The 22,614-nt window shown below is 50.0% G+C and overlaps 10 non-coding genes across 10 annotated transcripts; all 10 read right to left on the bottom strand.

Moving 5' to 3' along the window:
• Positions 1-80: 80 nt before the first annotated feature.
• TRNAG-UCC (transfer RNA glycine (anticodon UCC)) lies at positions 81-152 on the bottom strand. Its single transcript has one exon. It is a non-coding gene; the product is annotated as a tRNA-Gly (tRNA).
• Positions 153-1,337: 1,185 nt separating this feature from the next.
• TRNAG-UCC (transfer RNA glycine (anticodon UCC)) lies at positions 1,338-1,409 on the bottom strand. Its single transcript has one exon. It is a non-coding gene; the product is annotated as a tRNA-Gly (tRNA).
• A 1,185-nt stretch (positions 1,410-2,594) lies between these two features.
• On the bottom strand, positions 2,595-2,666 carry TRNAG-UCC (transfer RNA glycine (anticodon UCC)). Its single transcript has one exon. It is a non-coding gene; the product is annotated as a tRNA-Gly (tRNA).
• Positions 2,667-6,365: 3,699 nt separating this feature from the next.
• TRNAG-UCC (transfer RNA glycine (anticodon UCC)) lies at positions 6,366-6,437 on the bottom strand. Its single transcript has one exon. It is a non-coding gene; the product is annotated as a tRNA-Gly (tRNA).
• Positions 6,438-7,622: 1,185 nt separating this feature from the next.
• TRNAG-UCC (transfer RNA glycine (anticodon UCC)) lies at positions 7,623-7,694 on the bottom strand. Its single transcript has one exon. It is a non-coding gene; the product is annotated as a tRNA-Gly (tRNA).
• A 3,687-nt stretch (positions 7,695-11,381) lies between these two features.
• Positions 11,382-11,453, bottom strand: TRNAG-UCC (transfer RNA glycine (anticodon UCC)). Its single transcript has one exon. It is a non-coding gene; the product is annotated as a tRNA-Gly (tRNA).
• Positions 11,454-15,152: 3,699 nt separating this feature from the next.
• TRNAG-UCC (transfer RNA glycine (anticodon UCC)) lies at positions 15,153-15,224 on the bottom strand. Its single transcript has one exon. It is a non-coding gene; the product is annotated as a tRNA-Gly (tRNA).
• Positions 15,225-16,409: 1,185 nt separating this feature from the next.
• Positions 16,410-16,481, bottom strand: TRNAG-UCC (transfer RNA glycine (anticodon UCC)). Its single transcript has one exon. It is a non-coding gene; the product is annotated as a tRNA-Gly (tRNA).
• Positions 16,482-17,666: 1,185 nt separating this feature from the next.
• Positions 17,667-17,738, bottom strand: TRNAG-UCC (transfer RNA glycine (anticodon UCC)). The gene has a single exon. It is a non-coding gene; the product is annotated as a tRNA-Gly (tRNA).
• A 1,185-nt stretch (positions 17,739-18,923) lies between these two features.
• On the bottom strand, positions 18,924-18,995 carry TRNAG-UCC (transfer RNA glycine (anticodon UCC)). Its single transcript has one exon. It is a non-coding gene; the product is annotated as a tRNA-Gly (tRNA).
• Between the last annotated feature and the right edge of the window lie 3,619 nt (positions 18,996-22,614).

Genomic DNA, 22,614 nt, shown 5'->3' with positions numbered 1-22,614 from the left:
CACGAAAAGTGTGTCAGCTTTGCTTTCAGCATGAGTCTGATTTCCAAAAAATGCATTTTGAACAATTTAAAGATTTGATCTGCGTTGGCCGGGAATCGAACCCGGGTCAACTGCTTGGAAGGCAGCTATGCTCACCACTATACCACCAACGCCTGCCTGTCTGGGCTATCTGATGGAGCGGCCTTTAGAAATAAGAATAAGTCATTGGCTGGGAATGAAAAAAGCTTGCGTTTGACGCAGAAGCAGTTCGCATCATGAGGTCTTGCCGGTCAGCCCAACATTTCCCCGGGACCCCTTAAAAAAGGAGCTTGGTTTTAAGTTTGGTTTGATTGAACAGTGCATTTTGTTGGCTGGGCTGGGACCCTCTCCTATTTAGCGCAAGAGTGGAACGAGGCAGCAAGTTCAAGGAATGACATTGCATCCAGGCACTTACAGCTCTTTGTGCCCTAATGCCATGACACAAAAACATAATTTGAAAAAAGTTAGCAGAGGATGGTTTCGATCCATCGACCTCTGGGTTATGGGCCCAGCACGCTTCCGCTGCGCCACTCTGCTGGTTGGAGAACAAAAGCTTTTCTGGGCTTTTACAGCCTACAAACCGACAACCCTAGACCCATTTTCGAGTGAAGCGGGCAGTAGGCCTTACAAAGCCAAACAACCTGCAACCACGCACTCCCATCCCATGGCCTTTTGCAGACAGGCCTCATTTCTCTAGCTCACACCCTAACTGCCAACACCCCTTCCCCTTCTCTCTCTGTCTCTCTCTGTCTGTCTCTCTCTCTCATTCTCTCTCTCTCGCAAATAGATACTTTACTTCCCAGGTGCAACAAAACAAGCCTTCTCGAGCTGGCAGATATGGGAAGGAAGGAAGGAAGGGCCAGTTTGGAAACTCAACTCAATTACCATAAATCCCCTGCTAAGGGTTATGGGAGGGAGGAATGAAGGAACTTTGCTTCAGGGAAAGGGCTGCTGCTGCTTCAGCATGTGAGGAGCGCAGCCACACGTTTCACCTTCTTCAGTATGTTGGTTTACAGGATGAGAGAGATCCTGAAACCTCACTCTAATAGGCTGAGGTGCTGTGCTCGGTGGCCTGCTGGGACCAAGGCCCGTCAGGGCAAGGCGAATAGGCCTTTGTCAGGCCTTCGTCAGGGCTTTGTCGGGGAGGGGCCAGGAGCCCTGCTCGCTTCAAACCCCTCACCGATAGACAGTTGCAGAAACTAGGATGCAAGAACCTTTCCTGGATGGGGTTTTGATTTTCACGAAAAGTGTGTCAGCTTTGCTTTCAGCATGAGTCTGATTTCCAAAAAATGCATTTTGAACAATTTAAAGATTTGATCTGCGTTGGCCGGGAATCGAACCCGGGTCAACTGCTTGGAAGGCAGCTATGCTCACCACTATACCACCAACGCCTGCCTGTCTGGGCTATCTGATGGAGCGGCCCTTAGAAATAAGAATAAGTCATTGGCTGGGAATGAAAAAAGCTTGCGTTTGACGCAGAAGCAGTTCGCATCATGAGGTCTTGCCGGTCAGCCCAACATTTCCCCGGGACCCCTTAAAAAAGGAGCTTGGTTTTAAGTTTGGTTTGATTGAACAGTGCATTTTGTTGGCTGGGCTGGGACCCTCTCCTATTTAGCGCAAGAGTGGAACGAGGCAGCAAGTTCAAGGAATGACATTGCATCCAGGCACTTACAGCTCTTTGTGCCCTAATGCCATGACACAAAAACATAATTTGAAAAAAGTTAGCAGAGGATGGTTTCGATCCATCGACCTCTGGGTTATGGGCCCAGCACGCTTCCGCTGCGCCACTCTGCTGGTTGGAGAACAAGAGCTTTTCTGGGCTTTTACAGCCTACAAACCGACAACCCTAGACCCAGTTTCGAGTGAAGCGGGCAGTAGGCCTTACAAAGCCAAACAACCTGCAACCACGCACTCCCATCCCATGGCCTTTTGCAGACAGGCCTCATTTCTCTAGCTCACACCCTAACTGCCAACACCCCTTCCCCTTCTCTCTCTGTCTCTCTCTCTCTGTCTCTCTCTCTCATTCTCTCTCTCTCGCAAATAGATACTTTACTTCCCAGGTGCAACAAAACAAGCCTTCTCGAGCTGGCAGATATGGGAAGGAAGGAAGGAAGGGCCAGTTTGGAAACTCAACTCAATTACCATAAATCCCCTGCTAAGGGTTATGGGAGGGAGGAATGAAGGAACTTTGCTTCAGGGAAAGGGCTGCTGCTGCTTCAGCATGTGAGGAGCGCAGCCACACGTTTCACCTTCTTCAGTATGTTGGTTTACAGGATGAGAGAGATCCTGAAACCTCACTCTAATAGGCTGAGGTGCTGTGCTCGGTGGCCTGCTGGGACCAAGGCCCGTCAGGGCAAGGCGAATAGGCCTTTGTCAGGCCTTCGTCAGGGCTTTGTCGGGGAGGGGCCAGGAGCCCTGCTCGCTTCAATCCCCTCACCGATAGACAGTTGCAGAAACTAGGATGCAAGAACCTTTCCTGGATGGGGTTTTGATTTTCACGAAAAGTGTGTCAGCTTTGCTTTCAGCATGAGTCTGATTTCCAAAAAATGCATTTTGAACAATTTAAAGATTTGATCTGCGTTGGCCGGGAATCGAACCCGGGTCAACTGCTTGGAAGGCAGCTATGCTCACCACTATACCACCAACGCCTGCCTGTCTGGGCTATCTGATGGAGCGGCCTTTAGAAATAAGAATAAGTCATTGGCTGGGAATGAAAAAAGCTTGCGTTTGACGCAGAAGCAGTTCGCATCATGAGGTCTTGCCGGTCAGCCCAACATTTCCCCGGGACCCCTTAAAAAAGGAGCTTGGTTTTAAGTTTGGTTTGATTGAACAGTGCATTTTGTTGGCTGGGCTGGGACCCTCTCCTATTTAGCGCAAGAGTGGAACGAGGCAGCAAGTTCAAGGAATGACATTGCATCCAGGCACTTACAGCTCTTTGTGCCCTAATGCCATGACACAAAAACATAATTTGAAAAAGGTTAGCAGAGGATGGTTTCGATCCATCGACCTCTGGGTTATGGGCCCAGCACGCTTCCGCTGCGCCACTCTGCTGGTTGGAGAACAAAAGCTTTTCTGGGCTTTTACAGCCTACAAACCGACAACCCTAGACCCATTTTCGAGTGAAGCGGGCAGTAGGCCTTACAAAACCAAACAACCTGCAACCACGCACTCCCATCCCATGGCCTTTTGCAGACAGGCCTCATTTCTCTAGCTCACACCCTAACTGCCAACACCCCTTCCCCTTCTCTCTCTGTCTCTCTCTCTCTGTCTCTCTCTCTCATTCTCTCTCTCTCGCAAATAGATACTTTACTTCCCAGGTGCAACAAAACAAGCCTTCTCGAGCTGGCAGATATGGGAAGGAAGGAAGGAAGGGCCAGTTTGGAAACTCAACTCAATTACCATAAATCCCCTGCTAAGGGTTATGGGAGGGAGGAATGAAGGAACTTTGCTTCAGGGAAAGGGCTGCTGCTGCTTCAGCATGTGAGGAGCGCAGCCACACGTTTCACCTTCTTCAGTATGTTGGTTTACAGGATGAGAGAGATCCTGAAACCTCACTCTAATAGGCTGAGGTGCTGTGCTCGGTGGCCTGCTGGGACCAAGGCCCGTCAGGGCAAGGCGAATAGGCCTTTGTCAGGCCTTCGTCAGGGCTTTGTCGGGGAGGGGCCAGGAGCCCTGCTCGCTTCAATCCCCTCACCGATAGACAGTTGCAGAAACTAGGATGCAAGAACCTTTCCTGGATGGGGTTTTGATTTTCACGAAAAGTGTGTCAGCTTTGCTTTCAGCATGAGTCTGATTTCCAAAAAATGCATTTTGAACAATTTAAAGATTTGATCTGCGTTGGCCGGGAGTCGAACCCAGGTCAACTGCTTGGAAGGCAGCTATGCTCACCACTATACCACCAACGCCTGCCTGTCTGGGCTATCTGATGGAGTGGCCCTTAGAAATAAGAATAAGTCATTGGCTGGGAATGAAAAAAGCTTGCGTTTGACGCAGAAGCAGTTCGCATCATGAGGTCTTGCCGGTCAGCCCAACATTTCCCCGGGACCCCTTAAAAAAGGAGCTTGGTTTTAAGTTTGGTTTGATTGAACAGTACATTTTGTTGGCTGGGCTGGGACCCTCTCCTATTTAGCGCAAGAGTGGAACGAGGCAGCAAGTTCAAGGAATGACATTGCATCCAGGCACTTACAGCTCTTTGTGCCCTAATGCCATGACACAAAAACATAATTTGAAAAAAGTTAGCAGAGGATGGTTTCGATCCATCGACCTCTGGGTTATGGGCCCAGCACGCTTCCGCTGCGCCACTCTGCTGGTTGGAGAACAAGAGCTTTTCTGGGCTTTTACAGCCTACAAACCGACAACCCTAGACCCAGTTTCGAGTGAAGCGGGCAGTAGGCCTTACAAAGCCAAACAACATGCAACCACGCACTCCCATCCCATGGCCTTTTGCAGACAGGCCTCATTTCTCTAGCTCACACCCTAACTGCCAACACCCCTTCCCCTTCTCTCTCTGTCTCTCTCTCTCTGTCTCTCTCTCTCATTCTCTCTCTCTCGCAAATAGATACTTTACTTCCCAGGTGCAACAAAACAAGCCTTCTCGAGCTGGCAGATATGGGAAGGAAGGAAGGAAGGGCCAGTTTGGAAACTCAACTCAATTACCATAAATCCCCTGCTAAGGGTTATGGGAGGGAGGAATGAAGGAACTTTGCTTCAGGGAAAGGGCTGCTGCTGCTTCAGCATGTGAGGAGCGCAGCCACACGTTTCACCTTCTTCAGTATGTTGGTTTACAGGATGAGAGAGATCCTGAAACCTCACTCTAATAGGCTGAGGTGCTGTGCTCGGTGGCCTGCTGGGACCAAGGCCCGTCAGGGCAAGGCGAATAGGCCTTTGTCAGGCCTTCGTCAGGGCTTTGTCGGGGAGGGGCCAGGAGCCCTGCTCGCTTCAATCCCCTCACCGATAGACAGTTGCAGAAACTAGGATGCAAGAACCTTTCCTGGATGGGGTTTTGATTTTCACGAAAAGTGTGTCAGCTTTGCTTTCAGCATGAGTCTGATTTCCAAAAAATGCATTTTGAACAATTTAAAGATTTGATCTGCGTTGGCCGGGAGTCGAACCCAGGTCAACTGCTTGGAAGGCAGCTATGCTCACCACTATACCACCAACGCCTGCCTGTCTGGGCTATCTGATGGAGTGGCCCTTAGAAATAAGAATAAGTCATTGGCTGGGAATGAAAAAAGCTTGCGTTTGACGCAGAAGCAGTTCGCATCATGAGGTCTTGCCGGTCAGCCCAACATTTCCCCGGGACCCCTTAAAAAAGGAGCTTGGTTTTAAGTTTGGTTTGATTGAACAGTACATTTTGTTGGCTGGGCTGGGACCCTCTCCTATTTAGCGCAAGAGTGGAACGAGGCAGCAAGTTCAAGGAATGACATTGCATCCAGGCACTTACAGCTCTTTGTGCCCTAATGCCATGACACAAAAACATAATTTGAAAAAAGTTAGCAGAGGATGGTTTCGATCCATCGACCTCTGGGTTATGGGCCCAGCACGCTTCCGCTGCGCCACTCTGCTGGTTGGAGAACAAGAGCTTTTCTGGGCTTTTACAGCCTACAAACCGACAACCCTAGACCCAGTTTCGAGTGAAGCGGGCAGTAGGCCTTACAAAGCCAAACAACCTGCAACCACGCACTCCCATCCCATGGCCTTTTGCAGACAGGCCTCATTTCTCTAGCTCACACCCTAACTGCCAACACCCCTTCCCCTTCTCTCTCTGTCTCTCTCTCTCTGTCTCTCTCTCTCATTCTCTCTCTCTCGCAAATAGATACTTTACTTCCCAGGTGCAACAAAACAAGCCTTCTCGAGCTGGCAGATATGGGAAGGAAGGAAGGAAGGGCCAGTTTGGAAACTCAACTCAATTACCATAAATCCCCTGCTAAGGGTTATGGGAGGGAGGAATGAAGGAACTTTGCTTCAGGGAAAGGGCTGCTGCTGCTTCAGCATGTGAGGAGCGCAGCCACACGTTTCACCTTCTTCAGTATGTTGGTTTACAGGATGAGAGAGATCCTGAAACCTCACTCTAATAGGCTGAGGTGCTGTGCTCGGTGGCCTGCTGGGACCAAGGCCCGTCAGGGCAAGGCGAATAGGCCTTTGTCAGGCCTTCGTCAGGGCTTTGTCGGGGAGGGGCCAGGAGCCCTGCTCGCTTCAATCCCCTCACCGATAGACAGTTGCAGAAACTAGGATGCAAGAACCTTTCCTGGATGGGGTTTTGATTTTCACGAAAAGTGTGTCAGCTTTGCTTTCAGCATGAGTCTGATTTCCAAAAAATGCATTTTGAACAATTTAAAGATTTGATCTGCGTTGGCCGGGAATCGAACCCGGGTCAACTGCTTGGAAGGCAGCTATGCTCACCACTATACCACCAACGCCTGCCTGTCTGGGCTATCTGATGGAGCGGCCTTTAGAAATAAGAATAAGTCATTGGCTGGGAATGAAAAAAGCTTGCGTTTGACGCAGAAGCAGTTCGCATCATGAGGTCTTGCCGGTCAGCCCAACATTTCCCCGGGACCCCTTAAAAAAGGAGCTTGGTTTTAAGTTTGGTTTGATTGAACAGTGCATTTTGTTGGCTGGGCTGGGACCCTCTCCTATTTAGCGCAAGAGTGGAACGAGGCAGCAAGTTCAAGGAATGACATTGCATCCAGGCACTTACAGCTCTTTGTGCCCTAATGCCATGACACAAAAACATAATTTGAAAAAAGTTAGCAGAGGATGGTTTCGATCCATCGACCTCTGGGTTATGGGCCCAGCACGCTTCCGCTGCGCCACTCTGCTGGTTGGAGAACAAAAGCTTTTCTGGGCTTTTACAGCCTACAAACCGACAACCCTAGACCCATTTTCGAGTGAAGCGGGCAGTAGGCCTTACAAAGCCAAACAACCTGCAACCACGCACTCCCATCCCATGGCCTTTTGCAGACAGGCCTCATTTCTCTAGCTCACACCCTAACTGCCAACACCCCTTCCCCTTCTCTCTCTGTCTCTCTCTGTCTGTCTCTCTCTCTCATTCTCTCTCTCTCGCAAATAGATACTTTACTTCCCAGGTGCAACAAAACAAGCCTTCTCGAGCTGGCAGATATGGGAAGGAAGGAAGGAAGGGCCAGTTTGGAAACTCAACTCAATTACCATAAATCCCCTGCTAAGGGTTATGGGAGGGAGGAATGAAGGAACTTTGCTTCAGGGAAAGGGCTGCTGCTGCTTCAGCATGTGAGGAGCGCAGCCACACGTTTCACCTTCTTCAGTATGTTGGTTTACAGGATGAGAGAGATCCTGAAACCTCACTCTAATAGGCTGAGGTGCTGTGCTCGGTGGCCTGCTGGGACCAAGGCCCGTCAGGGCAAGGCGAATAGGCCTTTGTCAGGCCTTCGTCAGGGCTTTGTCGGGGAGGGGCCAGGAGCCCTGCTCGCTTCAAACCCCTCACCGATAGACAGTTGCAGAAACTAGGATGCAAGAACCTTTCCTGGATGGGGTTTTGATTTTCACGAAAAGTGTGTCAGCTTTGCTTTCAGCATGAGTCTGATTTCCAAAAAATGCATTTTGAACAATTTAAAGATTTGATCTGCGTTGGCCGGGAATCGAACCCGGGTCAACTGCTTGGAAGGCAGCTATGCTCACCACTATACCACCAACGCCTGCCCGTCTGGGCTATCTGATGGAGCGGCCCTTAGAAATAAGAATAAGTCATTGGCTGGGAATGAAAAAAGCTTGCGTTTGACGCAGAAGCAGTTCGCATCATGAGGTCTTGCCGGTCAGCCCAACATTTCCCCGGGACCCCTTAAAAAAGGAGCTTGGTTTTAAGTTTGGTTTGATTGAACAGTGCATTTTGTTGGCTGGGCTGGGACCCTCTCCTATTTAGCGCAAGAGTGGAACGAGGCAGCAAGTTCAAGGAATGACATTGCATCCAGGCACTTACAGCTCTTTGTGCCCTAATGCCATGACACAAAAACATAATTTGAAAAAAGTTAGCAGAGGATGGTTTCGATCCATCGACCTCTGGGTTATGGGCCCAGCACGCTTCCGCTGCGCCACTCTGCTGGTTGGAGAACAAGAGCTTTTCTGGGCTTTTACAGCCTACAAACCGACAACCCTAGACCCAGTTTCGAGTGAAGCGGGCAGTAGGCCTTACAAAGCCAAACAACCTGCAACCACGCACTCCCATCCCATGGCCTTTTGCAGACAGGCCTCATTTCTCTAGCTCACACCCTAACTGCCAACACCCCTTCCCCTTCTCTCTCTGTCTCTCTCTCTCTGTCTCTCTCTCTCATTCTCTCTCTCTCGCAAATAGATACTTTACTTCCCAGGTGCAACAAAACAAGCCTTCTCGAGCTGGCAGATATGGGAAGGAAGGAAGGAAGGGCCAGTTTGGAAACTCAACTCAATTACCATAAATCCCCTGCTAAGGGTTATGGGAGGGAGGAATGAAGGAACTTTGCTTCAGGGAAAGGGCTGCTGCTGCTTCAGCATGTGAGGAGCGCAGCCACACGTTTCACCTTCTTCAGTATGTTGGTTTACAGGATGAGAGAGATCCTGAAACCTCACTCTAATAGGCTGAGGTGCTGTGCTCGGTGGCCTGCTGGGACCAAGGCCCGTCAGGGCAAGGCGAATAGGCCTTTGTCAGGCCTTCGTCAGGGCTTTGTCGGGGAGGGGCCAGGAGCCCTGCTCGCTTCAATCCCCTCACCGATAGACAGTTGCAGAAACTAGGATGCAAGAACCTTTCCTGGATGGGGTTTTGATTTTCACGAAAAGTGTGTCAGCTTTGCTTTCAGCATGAGTCTGATTTCCAAAAAATGCATTTTGAACAATTTAAAGATTTGATCTGCTTTGGCCGGGAATCGAACCCGGGTCAACTGCTTGGAAGGCAGCTATGCTCACCACTATACCACCAACGCCTGCCTGTCTGGGCTATCTGATGGAGCGGCCTTTAGAAATAAGAATAAGTCATTGGCTGGGAATGAAAAAAGCTTGCGTTTGACGCAGAAGCAGTTCGCATCATGAGGTCTTGCCGGTCAGCCCAACATTTCCCCGGGACCCCTTAAAAAAGGAGCTTGGTTTTAAGTTTGGTTTGATTGAACAGTGCATTTTGTTGGCTGGGCTGGGACCCTCTCCTATTTAGCGCAAGAGTGGAACGAGGCAGCAAGTTCAAGGAATGACATTGCATCCAGGCACTTACAGCTCTTTGTGCCCTAATGCCATGACACAAAAACATAATTTGAAAAAGGTTAGCAGAGGATGGTTTCGATCCATCGACCTCTGGGTTATGGGCCCAGCACGCTTCCGCTGCGCCACTCTGCTGGTTGGAGAACAAAAGCTTTTCTGGGCTTTTACAGCCTACAAACCGACAACCCTAGACCCATTTTCGAGTGAAGCGGGCAGTAGGCCTTACAAAACCAAACAACCTGCAACCACGCACTCCCATCCCATGGCCTTTTGCAGACAGGCCTCATTTCTCTAGCTCACACCCTAACTGCCAACACCCCTTCCCCTTCTCTCTCTGTCTCTCTCTCTCTGTCTCTCTCTCTCATTCTCTCTCTCTCGCAAATAGATACTTTACTTCCCAGGTGCAACAAAACAAGCCTTCTCGAGCTGGCAGATATGGGAAGGAAGGAAGGAAGGGCCAGTTTGGAAACTCAACTCAATTACCATAAATCCCCTGCTAAGGGTTATGGGAGGGAGGAATGAAGGAACTTTGCTTCAGGGAAAGGGCTGCTGCTGCTTCAGCATGTGAGGAGCGCAGCCACACGTTTCACCTTCTTCAGTATGTTGGTTTACAGGATGAGAGAGATCCTGAAACCTCACTCTAATAGGCTGAGGTGCTGTGCTCGGTGGCCTGCTGGGACCAAGGCCCGTCAGGGCAAGGCGAATAGGCCTTTGTCAGGCCTTTGTCGGGGAGGGGCCAGGAGCCCTGCTCGCTTCAATCCCCTCACCGATAGACAGTTGCAGAAACTAGGATGCAAGAACCTTTCCTGGATGGGGTTTTGATTTTCACGAAAAGTGTGTCAGCTTTGCTTTCAGCATGAGTCTGATTTCCAAAAAATGCATTTTGAACAATTTAAAGATTTGATCTGCGTTGGCCAGGAATCGAACCCGGGTCAACTGCTTGGAAGGCAGCTATGCTCACCACTATACCACCAACGCCTGCCTGTCTGGGCTATCTGATGGAGCGGCCCTTAGAAATAAGAATAAGTCATTGGCTGGGAATGAAAAAAGCTTGCGTTTGACGCAGAAGCAGTTCGCATCATGAGGTCTTGCCGGTCAGCCCAACATTTCCCCGGGACCCCTTAAAAAAGGAGCTTGGTTTTAAGTTTGGTTTGATTGAACAGTACATTTTGTTGGCTGGGCTGGGACCCTCTCCTATTTAGCGCAAGAGTGGAACGAGGCAGCAAGTTCAAGGAATGACATTGCATCCAGGCACTTACAGCTCTTTGTGCCCTAATGCCATGACACAAAAACATAATTTGAAAAAAGTTAGCAGAGGATGGTTCGATCCATCGACCTCTGGGTTATGGGCCCAGCACGCTTCCGCTGCGCCACTCTGCTGGTTGGAGAACAAGAGCTTTTCTGGGCTTTTACAGCCTACAAACCGACAACCCTAGACCCAGTTTCGAGTGAAGCGGGCAGTAGGCCTTACAAAGCCAAACAACCTGCAACCACGCACTCCCATCCCATGGCCTTTTGCAGACAGGCCTCATTTCTCTAGCTCACACCCTAACTGCCAACACCCCTTCCCCTTCTCTCTCTGTCTCTCTCTCTCTGTCTCTCTCTCTCATTCTCTCTCTCTCGCAAATAGATACTTTACTTCCCAGGTGCAACAAAACAAGCCTTCTCGAGCTGGCAGATATGGGAAGGAAGGAAGGAAGGGCCAGTTTGGAAACTCAACTCAATTACCATAAATCCCCTGCTAAGGGTTATGGGAGGGAGGAATGAAGGAACTTTGCTTCAGGGAAAGGGCTGCTGCTGCTTCAGCATGTGAGGAGCGCAGCCACACGTTTCACCTTCTTCAGTATGTTGGTTTACAGGATGAGAGAGATCCTGAAACCTCACTCTAATAGGCTGAGGTGCTGTGCTCGGTGGCCTGCTGGGACCAAGGCCCGTCAGGGCAAGGCGAATAGGCCTTTGTCAGGCCTTCGTCAGGGCTTTGTCGGGGAGGGGCCAGGAGCCCTGCTCGCTTCAATCCCCTCACCGATAGACAGTTGCAGAAACTAGGATGCAAGAACCTTTCCTGGATGGGGTTTTGATTTTCACGAAAAGTGTGTCAGCTTTGCTTTCAGCATGAGTCTGATTTCCAAAAAATGCATTTTGAACAATTTAAAGATTTGATCTGCGTTGGCCGGGAATCGAACCCGGGTCAACTGCTTGGAAGGCAGCTATGCTCACCACTATACCACCAACGCCTGCCTGTCTGGGCTATCTGATGGAGCGGCCCTTAGAAATAAGAATAAGTCATTGGCTGGGAATGAAAAAAGCTTGCGTTTGACGCAGAAGCAGTTCGCATCATGAGGTCTTGCCGGTCAGCCCAACATTTCCCCGGGACCCCTTAAAAAAGGAGCTTGGTTTTAAGTTTGGTTTGATTGAACAGTACATTTTGTTGGCTGGGCTGGGACCCTCTCCTATTTAGCGCAAGAGTGGAACGAGGCAGCAAGTTCAAGGAATGACATTGCATCCAGGCACTTACAGCTCTTTGTGCCCTAATGCCATGACACAAAAACATAATTTGAAAAAAGTTAGCAGAGGATGGTTTCGATCCATCGACCTCTGGGTTATGGGCCCAGCACGCTTCCGCTGCGCCACTCTGCTGGTTGGAGAACAAGAGCTTTTCTGGGCTTTTACAGCCTACAAACCGACAACCCTAGACCCAGTTTCGAGTGAAGCGGGCAGTAGGCCTTACAAAGCCAAACAACCTGCAACCACGCACTCCCATCCCATGGCCTTTTGCAGACAGGCCTCATTTCTCTAGCTCACACCCTAACTGCCAACACCCCTTCCCCTTCTCTCTCTGTCTCTCTCTCTCTGTCTCTCTCTCTCATTCTCTCTCTCTCGCAAATAGATACTTTACTTCCCAGGTGCAACAAAACAAGCCTTCTCGAGCTGGCAGATATGGGAAGGAAGGAAGGAAGGGCCAGTTTGGAAACTCAACTCAATTACCATAAATCCCCTGCTAAGGGTTATGGGAGGGAGGAATGAAGGAACTTTGCTTCAGGGAAAGGGCTGCTGCTGCTTCAGCATGTGAGGAGCGCAGCCACACGTTTCACCTTCTTCAGTATGTTGGTTTACAGGATGAGAGAGATCCTGAAACCTCACTCTAATAGGCTGAGGTGCTGTGCTCGGTGGCCTGCTGGGACCAAGGCCCGTCAGGGCAAGGCGAATAGGCCTTTGTCAGGCCTTCGTCAGGGCTTTGTCGGGGAGGGGCCAGGAGCCCTGCTCGCTTCAATCCCCTCACCGATAGACAGTTGCAGAAACTAGGATGCAAGAACCTTTCCTGGATGGGGTTTTGATTTTCACGAAAAGTGTGTCAGCTTTGCTTTCAGCATGAGTCTGATTTCCAAAAAATGCATTTTGAACAATTTAAAGATTTGATCTGCGTTGGCCGGGAGTCGAACCCAGGTCAACTGCTTGGAAGGCAGCTATGCTCACCACTATACCACCAACGCCTGCCTGTCTGGGCTATCTGATGGAGTGGCCCTTAGAAATAAGAATAAGTCATTGGCTGGGAATGAAAAAAGCTTGCGTTTGACGCAGAAGCAGTTCGCATCATGAGGTCTTGCCGGTCAGCCCAACATTTCCCCGGGACCCCTTAAAAAAGGAGCTTGGTTTTAAGTTTGGTTTGATTGAACAGTACATTTTGTTGGCTGGGCTGGGACCCTCTCCTATTTAGCGCAAGAGTGGAACGAGGCAGCAAGTTCAAGGAATGACATTGCATCCAGGCACTTACAGCTCTTTGTGCCCTAATGCCATGACACAAAAACATAATTTGAAAAAAGTTAGCAGAGGATGGTTTCGATCCATCGACCTCTGGGTTATGGGCCCAGCACGCTTCCGCTGCGCCACTCTGCTGGTTGGAGAACAAGAGCTTTTATGGGCTTTTACAGCCTACAAACCGACAACCCTAGACCCAGTTTCGAGTGAAGCGGGCAGTAGGCCTTACAAAGCCAAACAACCTGCAACCACGCACTCCCATCCCATGGCCTTTTGCAGACAGGCCTCATTTCTCTAGCTCACACCCTAACTGCCAACACCCCTTCCCCTTCTCTCTCTGTCTCTCTCTCTCTGTCTCTCTCTCTCATTCTCTCTCTCTCGCAAATAGATACTTTACTTCCCAGGTGCAACAAAACAAGCCTTCTCGAGCTGGCAGATATGGGAAGGAAGGAAGGAAGGGCCAGTTTGGAAACTCAACTCAATTACCATAAATCCCCTGCTAAGGGTTATGGGAGGGAGGAATGAAGGAACTTTGCTTCAGGGAAAGGGCTGCTGCTGCTTCAGCATGTGAGGAGCGCAGCCACACGTTTCACCTTCTTCAGTATGTTGGTTTACAGGATGAGAGAGATCCTGAAACCTCACTCTAATAGGCTGAGGTGCTGTGCTCGGTGGCCTGCTGGGACCAAGGCCCGTCAGGGCAAGGCGAATAGGCCTTTGTCAGGCCTTCGTCAGGGCTTTGTCGGGGAGGGGCCAGGAGCCCTGCTCGCTTCAATCCCCTCACCGATAGACAGTTGCAGAAACTAGGATGCAAGAACCTTTCCTGGATGGGGTTTTGATTTTCACGAAAAGTGTGTCAGCTTTGCTTTCAGCATGAGTCTGATTTCCAAAAAATGCATTTTGAACAATTTAAAGATTTGATCTGCGTTGGCCGGGAGTCGAACCCAGGTCAACTGCTTGGAAGGCAGCTATGCTCACCACTATACCACCAACGCCTGCCTGTCTGGGCTATCTGATGGAGTGGCCCTTAGAAATAAGAATAAGTCATTGGCTGGGAATGAAAAAAGCTTGCGTTTGACGCAGAAGCAGTTCGCATCATGAGGTCTTGCCGGTCAGCCCAACATTTCCCCGGGACCCCTTAAAAAAGGAGCTTGGTTTTAAGTTTGGTTTGATTGAACAGTACATTTTGTTGGCTGGGCTGGGACCCTCTCCTATTTAGCGCAAGAGTGGAACGAGGCAGCAAGTTCAAGGAATGACATTGCATCCAGGCACTTACAGCTCTTTGTGCCCTAATGCCATGACACAAAAACATAATTTGAAAAAAGTTAGCAGAGGATGGTTTCGATCCATCGACCTCTGGGTTATGGGCCCAGCACGCTTCCGCTGCGCCACTCTGCTGGTTGGAGAACAAGAGCTTTTCTGGGCTTTTACAGCCTACAAACCGACAACCCTAGACCCAGTTTCGAGTGAAGCGGGCAGTAGGCCTTACAAAGCCAAACAACCTGCAACCACGCACTCCCATCCCATGGCCTTTTGCAGACAGGCCTCATTTCTCTAGCTCACACCCTAACTGCCAACACCCCTTCCCCTTCTCTCTCTGTCTCTCTCTCTCTGTCTCTCTCTCTCATTCTCTCTCTCTCGCAAATAGATACTTTACTTCCCAGGTGCAACAAAACAAGCCTTCTCGAGCTGGCAGATATGGGAAGGAAGGAAGGAAGGGCCAGTTTGGAAACTCAACTCAATTACCATAAATCCCCTGCTAAGGGTTATGGGAGGGAGGAATGAAGGAACTTTGCTTCAGGGAAAGGGCTGCTGCTGCTTCAGCATGTGAGGAGCGCAGCCACACGTTTCACCTTCTTCAGTATGTTGGTTTACAGGATGAGAGAGATCCTGAAACCTCACTCTAATAGGCTGAGGTGCTGTGCTCGGTGGCCTGCTGGGACCAAGGCCCGTCAGGGCAAGGCGAATAGGCCTTTGTCAGGCCTTCGTCAGGGCTTTGTCGGGGAGGGGCCAGGAGCCCTGCTCGCTTCAATCCCCTCACCGATAGACAGTTGCAGAAACTAGGATGCAAGAACCTTTCCTGGATGGGGTTTTGATTTTCACGAAAAGTGTGTCAGCTTTGCTTTCAGCATGAGTCTGATTTCCAAAAAATGCATTTTGAACAATTTAAAGATTTGATCTGCGTTGGCCGGGAATCGAACCCGGGTCAACTGCTTGGAAGGCAGCTATGCTCACCACTATACCACCAACGCCTGCCTGTCTGGGCTATCTGATGGAGCGGCCCTTAGAAATAAGAATAAGTCATTGGCTGGGAATGAAAAAAGCTTGCGTTTGACGCAGAAGCAGTTCGCATCATGAGGTCTTGCCGGTCAGCCCAACATTTCCCCGGGACCCCTTAAAAAAGGAGCTTGGTTTTAAGTTTGGTTTGATTGAACAGTACATTTTGTTGGCTGGGCTGGGACCCTCTCCTATTTAGCGCAAGAGTGGAACGAGGCAGCAAGTTCAAGGAATGACATTGCATCCAGGCACTTACAGCTCTTTGTGCCCTAATGCCATGACACAAAAACATAATTTGAAAAAAGTTAGCAGAGGATGGTTTCGATCCATCGACCTCTGGGTTATGGGCCCAGCACGCTTCCGCTGCGCCACTCTGCTGGTTGGAGAACAAGAGCTTTTCTGGGCTTTTACAGCCTACAAACCGACAACCCTAGACCCAGTTTCGAGTGAAGCGGGCAGTAGGCCTTACAAAGCCAAACAACCTGCAACCACGCACTCCCATCCCATGGCCTTTTGCAGACAGGCCTCATTTCTCTAGCTCACACCCTAACTGCCAACACCCCTTCCCCTTCTCTCTCTGTCTCTCTCTCTCTGTCTCTCTCTCTCATTCTCTCTCTCTCGCAAATAGATACTTTACTTCCCAGGTGCAACAAAACAAGCCTTCTCGAGCTGGCAGATATGGGAAGGAAGGAAGGAAGGGCCAGTTTGGAAACTCAACTCAATTACCATAAATCCCCTGCTAAGGGTTATGGGAGGGAGGAATGAAGGAACTTTGCTTCAGGGAAAGGGCTGCTGCTGCTTCAGCATGTGAGGAGCGCAGCCACACGTTTCACCTTCTTCAGTATGTTGGTTTACAGGATGAGAGAGATCCTGAAACCTCACTCTAATAGGCTGAGGTGCTGTGCTCGGTGGCCTGCTGGGACCAAGGCCCGTCAGGGCAAGGCGAATAGGCCTTTGTCAGGCCTTCGTCAGGGCTTTGTCGGGGAGGGGCCAGGAGCCCTGCTCGCTTCAATCCCCTCACCGATAGACAGTTGCAGAAACTAGGATGCAAGAACCTTTCCTGGATGGGGTTTTGATTTTCACGAAAAGTGTGTCAGCTTTGCTTTCAGCATGAGTCTGATTTCCAGAAAATGCATTTTGAACAATTTAAAGATTTGATCTGCGTTGGCCGGGAATCGAACCCGGGTCAACTGCTTGGAAGGCAGCTATGCTCACCACTATACCACCAACGCCTGCCTGTCTGGGCTATCTGATGGAGCGGCCTTTAGAAATAAGAATAAGTCATTGGCTGGGAATGAAAAAAGCTTGCGTTTGACGCAGAAGCAGTTCGCATCATGAGGTCTTGCCGGTCAGCCCAACATTTCCCCGGGACCCCTTAAAAAAGGAGCTTGGTTTTAAGTTTGGTTTGATTGAACAGTGCATTTTGTTGGCTGGGCTGGGACCCTCTCCTATTTAGCGCAAGAGTGGAACGAGGCAGCAAGTTCAAGGAATGACATTGCATCCAGGCACTTACAGCTCTTTGTGCCCTAATGCCATGACACAAAAACATAATTTGAAAAAAGTTAGCAGAGGATGGTTTCGATCCATCGACCTCTGGGTTATGGGCCCAGCACGCTTCCGCTGCGCCACTCTGCTGGTTGGAGAACAAAAGCTTTTCTGGGCTTTTACAGCCTACAAACCGACAACCCTAGACCCATTTTCGAGTGAAGCGGGCAGTAGGCCTTACAAAGCCAAACAACCTGCAACCACGCACTCCCATCCCATGGCCTTTTGCAGACAGGCCTCATTTCTCTAGCTCACACCCTAACTGCCAACACCCCTTCCCCTTCTCTCTCTGTCTCTCTCTGTCTGTCTCTCTCTCTCATTCTCTCTCTCTCGCAAATAGATACTTTACTTCCCAGGTGCAACAAAACAAGCCTTCTCGAGCTGGCAGATATGGGAAAGAAGGAAGGAAGGGCCAGTTTGGAAACTCAACTCAATTACCATAAATCCCCTGCTAAGGGTTATGGGAGGGAGGAATGAAGGAACTTTGCTTCAGGGAAAGGGCTGCTGCTGCTTCAGCATGTGAGGAGCGCAGCCACACGTTTCACCTTCTTCAGTATGTTGGTTTACAGGATGAGAGAGATCCTGAAACCTCACTCTAATAGGCTGAGGTGCTGTGCTCGGTGGCCTGCTGGGACCAAGGCCCGTCAGGGCAAGGCGAATAGGCCTTTGTCAGGCCTTCGTCAGGGCTTTGTCGGGGAGGGGCCAGGAGCCCTGCTCGCTTCAAACCCCTCACCGATAGACAGTTGCAGAAACTAGGATGCAAGAACCTTTCCTGGATGGGGTTTTGATTTTCACGAAAAGTGTGTCAGCTTTGCTTTCAGCATGAGTCTGATTTCCAAAAAATGCATTTTGAACAATTTAAAGATTTGATCTGCGTTGGCCGGGAATCGAACCCGGGTCAACTGCTTGGAAGGCAGCTATGCTCACCACTATACCACCAACGCCTGCCTGTCTGGGCTATCTGATGGAGCGGCCCTTAGAAATAAGAATAAGTCATTGGCTGGGAATGAAAAAAGCTTGCGTTTGACGCAGAAGCAGTTCGCATCATGAGGTCTTGCCGGTCAGCCCAACATTTCCCCGGGACCCCTTAAAAAAGGAGCTTGGTTTTAAGTTTGGTTTGATTGAACAGTGCATTTTGTTGGCTGGGCTGGGACCCTCTCCTATTTAGCGCAAGAGTGGAACGAGGCAGCAAGTTCAAGGAATGACATTGCATCCAGGCACTTACAGCTCTTTGTGCCCTAATGCCATGACACAAAAACATAATTTGAAAAAAGTTAGCAGAGGATGGTTTCGATCCATCGACCTCTGGGTTATGGGCCCAGCACGCTTCCGCTGCGCCACTCTGCTGGTTGGAGAACAAGAGCTTTTCTGGGCTTTTACAGCCTACAAACCGACAACCCTAGACCCAGTTTCGAGTGAAGCGGGCAGTAGGCCTTACAAAGCCAAACAACCTGCAACCACGCACTCCCATCCCATGGCCTTTTGCAGACAGGCCTCATTTCTCTAGCTCACACCCTAACTGCCAACACCCCTTCCCCTTCTCTCTCTGTCTCTCTCTCTCTGTCTCTCTCTCTCATTCTCTCTCTCTCGCAAATAGATACTTTACTTCCCAGGTGCAACAAAACAAGCCTTCTCGAGCTGGCAGATATGGGAAGGAAGGAAGGAAGGGCCAGTTTGGAAACTCAACTCAATTACCATAAATCCCCTGCTAAGGGTTATGGGAGGGAGGAATGAAGGAACTTTGCTTCAGGGAAAGGGCTGCTGCTGCTTCAGCATGTGAGGAGCGCAGCCACACGTTTCACCTTCTTCAGTATGTTGGTTTACAGGATGAGAGAGATCCTGAAACCTCACTCTAATAGGCTGAGGTGCTGTGCTCGGTGGCCTGCTGGGACCAAGGCCCGTCAGGGCAAGGCGAATAGGCCTTTGTCAGGCCTTCGTCAGGGCTTTGTCGGGGAGGGGCCAGGAGCCCTGCTCGCTTCAATCCCCTCACCGATAGACAGTTGCAGAAACTAGGATGCAAGAACCTTTCCTGGATGGGGTTTTGATTTTCACGAAAAGTGTGTCAGCTTTGCTTTCAGCATGAGTCTGATTTCCAAAAAATGCATTTTGAACAATTTAAAGATTTGATCTGCGTTGGCCGGGAATCGAACCCGGGTCAACTGCTTGGAAGGCAGCTATGCTCACCACTATACCACCAACGCCTGCCTGTCTGGGCTATCTGATGGAGCGGCCTTTAGAAATAAGAATAAGTCATTGGCTGGGAATGAAAAAAGCTTGCGTTTGACGCAGAAGCAGTTCGCATCATGAGGTCTTGCCGGTCAGCCCAACATTTCCCCGGGACCCCTTAAAAAAGGAGCTTGGTTTTAAGTTTGGTTTGATTGAACAGTGCATTTTGTTGGCTGGGCTGGGACCCTCTCCTATTTAGCGCAAGAGTGGAACGAGGCAGCAAGTTCAAGGAATGACATTGCATCCAGGCACTTACAGCTCTTTGTGCCCTAATGCCATGACACAAAAACATAATTTGAAAAAGGTTAGCAGAGGATGGTTTCGATCCATCGACCTCTGGGTTATGGGCCCAGCACGCTTCCGCTGCGCCACTCTGCTGGTTGGAGAACAAAAGCTTTTCTGGGCTTTTACAGCCTACAAACCGACAACCCTAGACCCATTTTCGAGTGAAGCGGGCAGTAGGCCTTACAAAACCAAACAACCTGCAACCACGCACTCCCATCCCATGGCCTTTTGCAGACAGGCCTCATTTCTCTAGCTCACACCCTAACTGCCAACACCCCTTCCCCTTCTCTCTCTGTCTCTCTCTCTCTGTCTCTCTCTCTCATTCTCTCTCTCTCGCAAATAGATACTTTACTTCCCAGGTGCAACAAAACAAGCCTTCTCGAGCTGGCAGATATGGGAAGGAAGGAAGGAAGGGCCAGTTTGGAAACTCAACTCAATTACCATAAATCCCCTGCTAAGGGTTATGGGAGGGAGGAATGAAGGAACTTTGCTTCAGGGAAAGGGCTGCTGCTGCTTCAGCATGTGAGGAGCGCAGCCACACGTTTCACCTTCTTCAGTATGTTGGTTTACAGGATGAGAGAGATCCTGAAACCTCACTCTAATAGGCTGAGGTGCTGTGCTCGGTGGCCTGCTGGGACCAAGGCCCGTCAGGGCAAGGCGAATAGGCCTTTGTCAGGCCTTCGTCAGGGCTTTGTCGGGGAGGGGCCAGGAGCCCTGCTCGCTTCAATCCCCTCACCGATAGACAGTTGCAGAAACTAGGATGCAAGAACCTTTCCTGGATGGGGTTTTGATTTTCACGAAAAGTGTGTCAGCTTTGCTTTCAGCATGAGTCTGATTTCCAAAAAATGCATTTTGAACAATTTAAAGATTTGATCTGCGTTGGCCGGGAGTCGAACCCAGGTCAACTGCTTGGAAGGCAGCTATGCTCACCACTATACCACCAACGCCTGCCTGTCTGGGCTATCTGATGGAGTGGCCCTTAGAAATAAGAATAAGTCATTGGCTGGGAATGAAAAAAGCTTGCGTTTGACGCAGAAGCAGTTCGCATCATGAGGTCTTGCCGGTCAGCCCAACATTTCCCCGGGACCCCTTAAAAAAGGAGCTTGGTTTTAAGTTTGGTTTGATTGAACAGTACATTTTGTTGGCTGGGCTGGGACCCTCTCCTATTTAGCGCAAGAGTGGAACGAGGCAGCAAGTTCAAGGAATGACATTGCATCCAGGCACTTACAGCTCTTTGTGCCCTAATGCCATGACACAAAAACATAATTTGAAAAAAGTTAGCAGAGGATGGTTTCGATCCATCGACCTCTGGGTTATGGGCCCAGCACGCTTCCGCTGCGCCACTCTGCTGGTTGGAGAACAAGAGCTTTTCTGGGCTTTTACAGCCTACAAACCGACAACCCTAGACCCAGTTTCGAGTGAAGCGGGCAGTAGGCCTTACAAAGCCAAACAACCTGCAACCACGCACTCCCATCCCATGGCCTTTTGCAGACAGGCCTCATTTCTCTAGCTCACACCCTAACTGCCAACACCCCTTCCCCTTCTCTCTCTGTCTCTCTCTCTCTGTCTCTCTCTCTCATTCTCTCTCTCTCGCAAATAGATACTTTACTTCCCAGGTGCAACAAAACAAGCCTTCTCGAGCTGGCAGATATGGGAAGGAAGGAAGGAAGGGCCAGTTTGGAAACTCAACTCAATTACCATAAATCCCCTGCTAAGGGTTATGGGAGGGAGGAATGAAGGAACTTTGCTTCAGGGAAAGGGCTGCTGCTGCTTCAGCATGTGAGGAGCGCAGCCACACGTTTCACCTTCTTCAGTATGTTGGTTTACAGGATGAGAGAGATCCTGAAACCTCACTCTAATAGGCTGAGGTGCTGTGCTCGGTGGCCTGCTGGGACCAAGGCCCGTCAGGGCAAGGCGAATAGGCCTTTGTCAGGCCTTCATCAGGGCTTTGTCGGGGAGGGGCCAGGAGCCCTGCTCGCTTCAATCCCCTCACCGATAGACAGTTGCAGAAACTAGGATGCAAGAACCTTTCCTGGATGGGGTTTTGATTTTCACGAAAAGTGTGTCAGCTTTGCTTTCAGCATGAGTCTGATTTCCAAAAAATGCATTTTGAACAATTTAAAGATTTGATCTGCGTTGGCCGGGAGTCGAACCCAGGTCAACTGCTTGGAAGGCAGCTATGCTCACCACTATACCACCAACGCCTGCCTGTCTGGGCTATCTGATGGAGTGGCCCTTAGAAATAAGAATAAGTCATTGGCTGGGAATGAAAAAAGCTTGCGTTTGACGCAGAAGCAGTTCGCATCATGAGGTCTTGCCGGTCAGCCCAACATTTCCCCGGGACCCCTTAAAAAAGGAGCTTGGTTTTAAGTTTGGTTTGATTGAACAGTACATTTTGTTGGCTGGGCTGGGACCCTCTCCTATTTAGCGCAAGAGTGGAACGAGGCAGCAAGTTCAAGGAATGACATTGCATCCAGGCACTTACAGCTCTTTGTGCCCTAATGCCATGACACAAAAACATAATTTGAAAAAAGTTAGCAGAGGATGGTTTCGATCCATCGACCTCTGGGTTATGGGCCCAGCACGCTTCCGCTGCGCCACTCTGCTGGTTGGAGAACAAGAGCTTTTCTGGGCTTTTACAGCCTACAAACCGACAACCCTAGACCCAGTTTCGAGTGAAGCGGGCAGTAGGCCTTACAAAGCCAAACAACCTGCAACCACGCACTCCCATCCCATGGCCTTTTGCAGACAGGCCTCATTTCTCTAGCTCACACCCTAACTGCCAACACCCCTTCCCCTTCTCTCTCTGTCTCTCTCTCTCTGTCTCTCTCTCTCATTCTCTCTCTCTCGCAAATAGATACTTTACTTCCCAGGTGCAACAAAACAAGCCTTCTCGAGCTGGCAGATATGGGAAGGAAGGAAGGAAGGGCCAGTTTGGAAACTCAACTCAATTACCATAAATCCCCTGCTAAGGGTTATGGGAGGGAGGAATGAAGGAACTTTGCTTCAGGGAAAGGGCTGCTGCTGCTTCAGCATGTGAGGAGCGCAGCCACACGTTTCACCTTCTTCAGTATGTTGGTTTACAGGATGAGAGAGATCCTGAAACCTCACTCTAATAGGCTGAGGTGCTGTGCTCGGTGGCCTGCTGGGACCAAGGCCCGTCAGGGCAAGGCGAATAGGCCTTTGTCAGGCCTTCGTCAGGGCTTTGTCGGGGAGGGGCCAGGAGCCCTGCTCGCTTCAATCCCCTCACCGATAGACAGTTGCAGAAACTAGGATGCAAGAACCTTTCCTGGATGGGGTTTTGATTTT

Source organism: Ambystoma mexicanum, chromosome 6q (assembly GCF_040938575.1).
Source record: "Ambystoma mexicanum isolate Mex_15411 chromosome 6q, UKY_AmexF1_1, whole genome shotgun sequence".
In the NCBI taxonomy this organism is placed as follows: domain Eukaryota; kingdom Metazoa; phylum Chordata; class Amphibia; order Caudata; family Ambystomatidae; genus Ambystoma; species Ambystoma mexicanum.
Note: the sequence above shows the minus strand (reverse complement) of the source record. Positions and strands in the feature narration are given on the sequence as shown.